This window comes from Callionymus lyra, chromosome 11 (assembly GCF_982586985.1).
Source record: "Callionymus lyra chromosome 11, fCalLyr1.hap1.1, whole genome shotgun sequence".
NCBI classification, from domain to species: Eukaryota; Metazoa; Chordata; class Actinopteri; order Syngnathiformes; family Callionymidae; genus Callionymus; species Callionymus lyra.
In genome coordinates, this window is record NC_141828.1 from 10,904,769 (window position 1) to 10,916,135 (window position 11,367).

General features: G+C 38.2%; 1 protein-coding gene across 1 annotated transcript in view; it reads right to left on the reverse strand.

Annotated features, from left to right (window-relative positions):
* vwc2 (von Willebrand factor C domain containing 2) overlaps positions 1-3,322 on the reverse strand; it is a 49,471-nt gene extending 46,149 nt beyond the window's left edge. The window contains exon 1 of the mRNA XM_087802817.1: positions 3,226-3,322. The gene's annotated coding sequence lies outside the window, so the exon portion shown is untranslated. The remainder of the gene's footprint in view (positions 1-3,225) is intronic.
* Between the last annotated feature and the right edge of the window lie 8,045 nt (positions 3,323-11,367).

Consider the following 11,367-nt stretch of genomic DNA (forward strand, 5'->3'; position numbering starts at 1 on the left):
GATGGAGCAAACGAGAATAGATCAACCTCTGTGTGAGGAAAGGTTTGATGTTTTGGACATTTATTTTGTGGTATGGCTTGATGACGCCCTCAGAGACACCTGATGATAATCTCGCTCTCATAAACAGAAAAGGAGTTTTACAGAGAATAAAAAATATTTTCTGCAAGATATTATTTATGCGCCTCAGGAGGAAAAACAACTCTTAAGTTTATAGTGAAAGGTTTTATCTGTAACTTCTCCAGTTGCATCTAAAAATGCAAGTCACACTGCAGGTTGTCTAAAGTTAGTGGAAAGTCTTAGTCTAATGTGGAAGCATACAGAACGAGAAACATTCTCTTTTCCAGCAAATAACTTTCACTTGAGGACAAGAAACTTTCACTTTAGGACGAGTAACATTTACATCCGGACGGGACAAGTAGATTTGTGAATAACTTTCACGTCAAGATGAATAACTCCTACGTTAAGATGAGTAACTTTCACGTTAGGATCAGTAACTTTTATGCTTGGACAAGTGACTTTTAAGTCCTGACAAGTAGCTTTTACGTTAAGACGAGTAACTTTTATGCTTTGACGAGTGACTTTCACGTTAGGCTGAGTAACTTTCACGACCGAACAAGAAACTTTACTAGTCCTGGTGTTACTCGTCCGGATGAGTAACTTTTACGTTAAGACGAGTAACATTTATACTAGGAGAACTGACTTTCAAGTTAGGCTGAGTAACTTTCACGACCAGACAAGAAACTTTACTAGTCCTGGTGTTACTAATCGGGATGAGTAACTTTTAAGTCCAGACAAGTAACTTTCACGTCCGGATGAGTAACTTCTACATTAGGACGAGTAACCTTTATGCTAGGAGAAATGACTTTCAAGTTAGGCTGAGTAACTTTTAAGTCCAGACAAGTATTTTTCACGTCAGGACGAGTAACTTCTACGTTAAGACGAGTAACATTTATACTAGGAGAAGTGACTTTCAAGTTAGGCTGAGTAACTTTCACGACCAGACAAGAAACTTTACTAGTCCTGGTGTTACTCGTCCGGATGAGTAACTTTTAAGTCCAGACAAGTAACTTTCACGTCCGGATGAGTAACTTCTACGTTAAGACGAGTAACTTTTTTGCTAGGACAATTGATTTTAGCATTAGATGGAGTAACTTTCACGTTAGGGTGAGTAACTTCTACGTAAGAACGAGTAACTTTTTTTGTCAGGACAAGTAACTTTCACGTTAGGGTGAGTAACTTATACGTAAGAACGAGTAACTTTTTTGCTAGGACAAGTGGCTTTAGCATTAGATGGAGTAACTTTCACGACCGGACGAGCAATTTTCCAGTCCAGACAAGTCACTTTCTCGTAAGAGTACGAGTACTTTATATATTAAAATGAGTAACTTCCAGGTTTGGACAAGTAACTTTTACAATAGAAGTATCTTTAACGAAGGATGAGTAACTTTCACGTTCAGGCGACTAACTTTAACATCCGGACAAGTAACATTTACGGAAAAAATATGACGAGCTGAGATGCTGCGCTGATCATGTTATTAACATTCAAGACGTGTTTGATCGGCCAGACGAGCGTTTACTCCTTTTTTTTTCTTTTTTTTTTTACATGTAAGTAAGTAAGTAATATTTATTTATAGAGCGCTTATCCAGACCAGGGTCACAAAGCGCTTAAACAATCAAAACAATATTCAATAAAATATATACTTTAAAGGTCAAGATAAAACTGATAACAACACAGGAGTTCTAGAAAATCAAGGAAAAGCCTGAACAAATAAAAACGTCTTAAGATGTTTCTTAAAGGAGTCAGTAGATCCATCAAGCGCAAAGAGAGAAGAAGATCGTTCCAAAGCTTAGGAGCAACAGTCTGGAAGGATTTCTCTCCTCTGGTCCTGAACCGTGTTCAGGAACCATCAGTAGATTCTGATCCACAGACCTCAGAGCCCGAGATGTGCCTTGAAGGACTATGTACTTCACCATAAAATCTAATGTGTGATCGGTTAATGTGCCTCGACTTATTGTTGAGTTTAAATCGTCCAATATTTTATACCACATGTCTGGAACAATGTTGCATTTCACTTTGTAGTTTGACACATTCAACAGAGTCTTCACCTGTAAATCTTGTGCTTTATATCGCCCAGTTAGAGCTGATTTAAGACACTTTGAGGCTCAAATCAAACATTGTGAGTTGAAACGTAAACATCAATGATCCCAGAGATCAAGTGGTTCAGTGGTAGATTCAGACTCAAACCCCCCTCATAAAGCCTCTTAACGACACCAACAGACGTGGAACTAACGCTCGGTTCCCACTCATCCACTCGGAACAGTTGCTGAAGACACAGGCGTCACGTCCCACTTATCTTGGAGAGCAAAAAACTAATGTCCCTCTGCAGGATCAAACTGGAAGTCAGCGAGAGTAAAATGCTCTCCCCCAGGCTAGAATTAACTCTGACAGACAATCTGCCTCCGCCACTTCTGTGCACTTCAATTATCCTGAATAAAACATCTTCCCGCGAACACACAGCACGAGGGGGATGCAACTATTTACTTTGAGGTCTTCTTCAATGGGTGCCAGGGCGGATCATGGGGGGGTGGGGGGGGGGGGTTGAGACGTGAGATGTTTGGACAGCGCAGGCTAGTGGGCTCGGCGTTGACGGAGCTGAGAGACTATTGGATTAATGATGCCACGTTTAAAAGTCGCTCCTATGGATGGAGGAGGAAGAAGAAGGAAAAAAAAGGGTGAGAAATGATGGGGTTTAATTAGAGCAATAAGGGCAGGACACGAGAGTCGCAGGCCATCTGCCAGGGACCGCTGCCGGGCTGTCTAATTGAATCCTATCCTCCGACTGTAAAACTCACCACTGACCTAAATCTAATGAAAGTTTTTTTTTTGCACTAAAAACACGCGAAACAAAGACCAGTGACCCCTGCAAAAAAACTGTCACACTGTCTTAAGATGCTGGCGCCTGAGTCAGGTGTGCGAGTGTGCACCAGAGGACATGAGATACAACACAACAGCAACACAAAAATGTGTCTTATGTTTGTGTTGCATTTTTTTTTTGTTCATCCCAGACCCTGGGATCTAAACTCAGCCACGCATCCACAGGTGCGACAGGCAACAGATCGGCATTGGACCCCAAACATCAACACATTGAATTTAAAATATTAATTTAAAAGGATTATTTCATTAAAACACAACATGATTTAATTCCCCAAGCAGATTATTCTCACCTGTGATCCACGGTCCAGCTTGTGCACGTCCTCACACTGATGCCGGACTGAAAAACAGCAACAAATGAAGATGATGCTCCACGAAAAGGCTGTTTCCGTGGGTGATCCACGCAACTTTAGAGAGGGAGGTCCGTGTCTGTGTGCTCAGCTCAGAGCCCGACACTCCTGCTGCTGCCTCTGCTGCTGCACACTGACACTTTTATTCCCCCGAACATGGAAATTATTAAATAAATGGAGCGTCGCGGTGCCGCTCTCGGCCACCAGAGGGCGCCATTCAAATGGAGGAGGGGTCCGATCCGGGGTCACATCTGGAACAATTTCCCTTAAATAATTTAGAAGATAAAGGTCAGGCTTGTGTTTCGAAGTTTCAAACGCTTACATGCTGTCGGATTTAGCTTTAAATTATTTAATATTATGATATACAAACCAGGGACCAAATAAATTAGATTTTTCATGCTTAAAAAGGGTTCAAGGAACCTTCAATGTTTTTGTTTTCATTCTAAAAATAATTATAATAAAATAGAAATGTCTTTTTTTTTCGAGACATCTGATGTTATAAAATATTTAGACATGATGTCATCTAAATAATACAATATACATGTTAACATAAATATACTGTTGTAAACGTTTAAAAATTAAAAGATGATGATTTGTAGCAATAAATAAGTAATATATATGGTTAAACATATTTACAAACAAGAGGATGGTAAACGCACACTTGTTCCTTCCACTGTAAAGATACTCGGTCGTAAATAATGTCCGAAAATTCCAATGTTGTTCAATTAAATCTAGTTGTTATTTAGAGTAAAATGGAGAATCGTGTTGCTAGAAACTCAACCTTCAGCACCTCAGTCCAATTAGTACAGGAACATGGCAGCCATGTTTCCAGGCAACAGGATTCCTGGTTGGTCACATAACCCTGGATTGCGCTTTTATTCAAAACTCTTTCCTTGAAATGCAGAATTATTATTCTTATTTTCCATTTAAAGGCTGTTGGAAAAATATTACCGTTTTACAACACGGCTCTAGGATGATGAATGTGGAAAACGATCTGGTGAAAAGAAATACATCATTTCCACATCACCTTCAAGGGTCCTTGTTCCATTCAAAGAGTGAAATAAAACGGTTCTGCGTGTGATGGTTGACACATTTGTGTGTTACACACAAAAGGTCACGTTGCCTTTCTAATTGAGTTCAAGCGAGCCACTCTTTTTAATTTCCTGCCATCCTTATCTCAGAACATATCGTATAAATACCTTGAGGGGTAATTAGCACATTCGTTTCATGGCTTCCTGATCCGAGTTTAATCACTTTATTAGTCATGATGGCAAATGAATCAATTCAAAATAAAATGAAAGTCAAAATAAAATAAACGTTAATTATTATTCAACAAAGATAAGAATGAAGTTAATCAAAAAAGACAAAAACAATAGAGTAGACGTTAAAAGATGAAATTATGTTAAAACATGAAATTATGTTAAAACATTTTTAAATATATAGATGTGAAATGTGACGTTTCTTTTCATTAATCACCAATTAAAAAGTTTCGGTATTTGCGGAATTAACATAAACATCAGCTTGACTTTGTGGGGGAGTTTTTTTTTATTATTAACTTATGAGTCATGTATTGTTTGTTATCAACGTTTAATTTTGAATTTTAAAGCCTGAATTTAACATTCAGTGGTTGATAAAAATGGAGGCAAAATGTGCATTTCTACACTTTTTGTCTGAAACAAGTTGAAACATTTGTAATGTAATGATAATAATGACAGAGGAACTTAAACCTTTCTTCTTTGGACAGCTCATACAAAAAGTATCAAGTGGAAAAAACAACAAGTCAGAACTGTGGTGTTTCCTACCTTAATGCCTTTAATAGAGAAGCACATAAATCGAACAACTTACCTGCAGTGCAGCCGTACATTTAATATTTTTTATTTCACCTTTTCGTCATTTCCTCTAAAAGTTCCCCATCATCAAGAGGGAAACAACTCCTACTTTTGGGGGGTCAGCAGATCGGATAACTACCCACTAGCTGCCTCTTTTTTTTTTAGTTTCCTGGTATAAAAGAGCGTTTGGCTGAGTGCTGCATGAAAGAACCCGTCCGATCGCCTGACAGGCAGGAAAAAAGGAAATCATTAACGGAGCATTAGTGGCTGGCTGTGGACTCATAACCGCCCTGGGCTCACGTCTGCGTGGCAGCGGCCCTGCTCTACACCGCTACACCTCTCCTGAGGTGGAAATGTGTTCCCTCACTGTCATTACATTTATGTCCCCATTAACTATTGATCATCTCCAGCACCGGCCCACGTGACTCGGCAGAGTGGGCCGCAACCCTGGTCCCGAAGAAGCCCTGGAGAAATAAGTAAGTGGGGAGTCACCTGGGGGGACGTGGCGAGCGACTCCATGCTTGAGCAGACAAAACCGCAGGTTAACTTGTTCTCTTCCTGGACCACGAAGGACTTCTCTGCTCGAATGTGCTGCATATTTACCGCGAGGTTCACCTTCTGTCGTCCCCGAGAGAAGCAGGTGAAAAGTTTGTTTGGGCAAAAAAAAAAAAGGCTGCGCAACCTTTTCTGTCAACAAACTGCTTCCACAATATGTTGCTCTGCTGTGGACTTAGCTCGCCTGCCAACGCTTCCCCCACCACTGCTCCTGGGAAAGGTAGAGTTCCCTCCAGAAAGAGCTAGATTGTAGCTAAACCTCCAACTGGGAGTTTTACCCCCGACAAGCCAACATTGGTATGTTTGAAAACAAAAAATATTGTAAATGCCACAAAGGATTAAAGACTATTCCCTAAATTGTGGCTTTTCTGCTGCTATAACATTTACAACTGAAAGAGCACTAAGCCTGCGCACACTCCTGCCAAGGGCCTCATTTCACCTGTCCTCATAAAACACTGCATACGATCAACGGAACAATGTGCCACATTCCAACACCCTATAATGTTTACTTTTTATTTTTATATACCGTTAATTAAAGGGCATTAACGTGTTGATTTAAGTGTGTCTTAAATATATCTTGGACTCTATTGTACTCATCAGTGTCTGTACAAAACTCTATTTAATTTAATATTTTGAAAATGGTCTAAAGCCATGCCCACTGAAAACACACTTGTTTTTTTGGAGGTTGAATCTTGTTTACCATAACCACACCCACTCTGCTGTGATTGGTCAAAAGTCAAGAATTGTTACCACGCATCATCAATCCCAGAAGTCTCCCCCTCCAGGGGACTTGTTGTATAAACAAAGCAGGGCGTGATTGCAGTTGGCTGGAGGAGGAGTGAAGCCATTATTACATCATAATAGACTCTGCTCTGGTAACCTCTTGTTCGCCGATATTTCAGACGAGGGAGGACATTATAAAGTAATACGTTTAAAACATGGTCATGATGAGAGACTTACTGCATCTTGGAGAGAAATACTTTAACATTTGAAAGATGTGAGTGAGTCAGGAGATTTTCACAATAGTTGCCCTTTACAAAGATATTCTTAATATTCACTCAAATTATTTTGAAAAAGAAAAAAGTCCTTAAGAAAAAAAAATCTATTTAGAGTTCAACTAGTCTTTGTTTAAAATGAATGCAAATGAAAAAGGTTTATGCGAGGGTTCTAGAGTTCTACTCTCGCATAAATACAGTCCAAGCGCTTTTCCCTCGTCTGTTTTAGGCACGGTCTGAAAACATCACAAATTAGTCACATCAAAGTTGTTTTATTGTAGATACTGTCACTGAATCAACCTTTTCTGACCTTATTCCTGCGACAAACACACAAACTTAACTCGAAGATATAACTTGTTGATATAACTTTTTTACTTTAAAGTTCAAAATCTTCTCCATAGAGACGAGAAATGAAATGAACAAAACACAAACATCTAACGTTTGAATTACCAACATATAGACAGATAAATACATCCACCATTTGAGTTTAAATCATGACATGGCAGTTTTAGGAACAACCTAAATTATTATGTGAACTCACTCCAGCTATTGTAGTTCACTGGATCTGGTGCCAAGTCTTCTAGAGGCGTTCTTCATTATTTTATCGCCAATAATTTGTAGTCATGTCGGCAGCACTGCCAGTCCTGGTACAGCGGGGAGCGCAAGTAATTCCTGTAAGTCCCACACATCCATAATATTTGCCTTCCTTTTTGACCAGAGTCGTAGATCGTTCTTCGAGAGTCCCTGAGAGTAAACTGCACACCACACACACCAAAATTAAAAAATTGTTTTCTTGGGCAAAAACTTGCTGTGTTGAAACCCACACATTTAACCCTTGTGTTGTCTCTGGATCAAGGTGAACGACCTCCCTGGCTTCCATAAATACATATGCAGTGGTGGTCAACACAACACAAGGGATACCACAAACACGTTTGTTTTCAGGCCTTTGGGTCACCTTGACCCTGAGATTACACAAGGGATACTACAAACACCTTTTTTTTAGGTCTTCCGATCACCTTGACCCTGAGATTACACAAGGGATACCACAAACACATTTGTTTTCGGGCCTTCCGATCACCTTGACCTTGAGATTACCCAAGGGATACCACTAACATATTTGTTTTCGGGCCTTCCAATCACCTTGACCCTGAGATTACACATGGGATACCACTAACACATTTGTTTTCGGGCCTTCCGATCACCTTGACCCTGAGATTACCCAAGGGATACCACTAACATATTTGTTTTTGGGCCTTCCAATCACCTTGACCCTGAGATTACACATGGGATACCACTAACATATTTGTTTTCGGGCCTTCCAATCACCTTGACCCTGAGATTACACAAGGGATACCACAAACACATTTGTTTTCGGGCCTTCCGATCACCTTGACCCTGAGATTACCCAAGGGATACCACTAACATATTTGTTTTCGGGCCTTCCAATCACCTTGACCCTGAGATTACACATGGGATACCACTAACACATTTGTTTTCGGGCCTTCCACTCACCTTGACCCACAGACAACACAAGGGATACCACTAACACATTTTGTTTTCATGCCTACGCGTCACCTTGACCGGTTACTTAGAGAGTATTAGAGGAAGTCGTTCGCTGAAAGTGAGAGTTAGTTTTTCAAAAGACGGACGAATCTTATCTTAAAAAACTGTATATATAAAGTTGTTATTGATTTTTTCCTTCAATGTTATTATCATTATTTTATGAATGACGTGTCATTTTTGTGCGTCGGTCGTTGCACTTTGATTCCGGCTGATGTAATATTTATTCAGCTGAGATGGCGCTTTCTTATATCTGTGCGGCGACCTTGAGAGATTTGAGCTCTTAAATAAAATGTATCATTTTTATCATCAGACGGGACAACAAATCTGTTTCGAGGGTGCAATTCCCCAGATGACCTGAGGGGCAGTAATGACTCTTTGTAGAGTCTAAATGAGATTCAAAAAGCGATGAAGAAGAACACTTTTTTTGGATTATTTTCAAAATTTCACTTTCCTGTACAAGTTTTACTTCTTTAAAAAAGTAAAAACATTGTGCCATATGTTCTCCCTGTGTTTAGGTACTCCGGTTTACTCCCATGGTCTTGTTGGTCTCCGGTGGCCTGTTCAGAGTATCCCCTGCCTCTCGCCTCAACTAGCTGGGACACACATAAGGTAATCAACAGATGTAAAAGTAGTAGAATAGTTTTTATTGCTTCATTACGTGTTGTCTTTTCTTTTTACTCTCATCTGTCGAAGCTCATCAGTGGAATCTCGAAGTGATCCGACAATAAATCAATGCAAGGATCTGAAGTTTAAAAACTTTTCCGCCCTAAAAATAAGTCAATTTTTCTCCAGACTTTCACCGATATTGATGACTCGACACAGGCCATCCGTCACATTTATTTTATATCCTACACAAAGTCGTATACTCACTCACACCTCTCTAGCGTGGGGTTTATTTATCGCTGGCCTTCAAAGCCGTGGGATCGGACTGTTCCAAAAAAAATCTGGCAGAGGTTTTACTTGCGGGCAGTCTTTTCTCTGCGCGGTTGTTTCAGGCTGTGTTTCTTACCGCGGTGCGTCAACATGGTCCAGAGTTGAAAGAGAAATCTTCTAAATGTCTTACAGGATTGAAATGTCATCATGCTAGCTAGGTAAATAAATTAATAATAAATCAACATTTAATTTAACTATAGCATGAGAAGCAAATATGTCAGTGCTTTGATTTAAAATAAATAAAAACTCTCGGGTTGACATTCAACATGAATCTACTGTACATAAACAAAAACGTGACTCATCTTCGTCATAATTCCACATGAAATGTCAATCAGGATAAACGCGACTCTAACGAGACTTGAATTGTAACTTAGTTTGTCATCAGGCGTGACGAAGCGGGATGATTCAATATGAACGAAAAATTAACCTTTAAAAACCAAAATGGCATTTTGAGAATGATGTTTTTTTAATTCTTGCAGCCTGGAAAAAAGTTTCTCATCTCATCATAAATACACACAGATGTAAAGTATTTGTAACAGTAGAGGCATCAGTTCAGTATAGTACAGAGCTGGACTTTTTAATTTCCTAATGGGTCACTTTATATTTTGTGGCCGTGAGTAAGATGTGAAAACAACAATTTGAATTACAAACTGTATATCACGGTTACACAAAAACAATGTTATTTTACTGTGTCTGAATCTTATTCAAAAAGAAATACTGAAAAAAAAGCAGATCATTAAGCCCGACAACGAAGAAATCAAACGTTCTCACATGAAAAGTAAAAGCAAGTGCAAAAATCATAGTCAGAAAAATTTCTACATGATTGATTTTATTGTATAAAAGCTGCACTTGGCTGAAATGTGGTGTATTTGAAGTCGTAATACATTTTACTGACTATAAAATAAATATATTTTGGACACGTTCTTCATCACTGAAATGGTAGCTTTTTTTTATTATTTTTTTGACTTTAATTTCGGATTGATAAAACTAATAAATGAAATGCACAATACACAAAAAAATACCATTTTAGTCACCTGTGGATCAAGTAGTCATATAAAAACATTGAAAAATTACTTTAAGGCGTCTGTTCAAAATGATTGGATATTGATAAGTCAATCAAACTCAACCATCATTTGTCCCACTCTGTGTTGAAATATCATTTTTTGATGCCATTTTGAATATTATCTACCCTACCTTTAATTACAAATGGTATATATTACATATCTTTAGATATTAGTATAAGTAATTGCAGAAATAATAGAAAGGAACTGTATTCACAGTGGTTGCACTAGTATGTTATGTAGTAGTAGTTTTACTAAAACATTTAGTAAAAATAATAAACGGTTGGCGTGGTCAAAGTAGTAAGAGTAGTAGTCACAGAAATAATGCAAAACAAATGTAGTATTAGTAAAAGAAAACAGAAGTCATAGTAGCAATAACAGCATTTAAGCTAGCATCAATAGCAGCACGACATTTTTTTTACTTGTAGTAGCAGCGGCAGAAGTAGTTTTACTAAAATATTTAGTAAAAATAGTAAACAGTTGTCATGGTCAAGGTATAATTAATAGTTGTCGAAGAAATAATGCAATAAAAAGTAGTAGTAGTAAAAGAAAACAGCAGTCATAGTAGCAATAACAGTATTTAAGCTAGCATCAATAGCAGCACAAAATTTTTTTTACTTGTAGTAGCAGCGGCAGAAGTAGTTTTACTAAAATATTTAGTAAAAATAGTAAACAGTTGTCATTGTCAAGGTATAATTAATAGTTGTCGAAGAAATAATGCAATAAAAAGTAGTAGTAGTATTAAAAGAAAACAGCAGTCATAGTAGCAATAACAGTATTTAAGCTAGCATCAATAGCAGCACAACATTTTTTTTACTTGTAGTAGCAGCGGCAGAAGTAGTTTTACTAAAACATTTAGTAAAAATAGTAAACAGTTGGCATGGTCAAGGTATAAGAAGTAGTAGTCGAAGAAATAATAGGCTTAAATAAAACAGCACTCATCGTAGCAATAGCAGTATTTGAGCTAGCATCAATAGCAGGATAGGAGTTAGCAGTTTTTACTATATACCTGCAAATTTCCTTCACCCTCTGATTAAAATAAAAGAAAAAAAACTTTGGTAATCTATGCAAAGGACAAAATGTGTTTTTTATTTTTAATTTAAGGGGGGAAAATTATGACTTATTTAGACAACTGTAACGATGTATTTA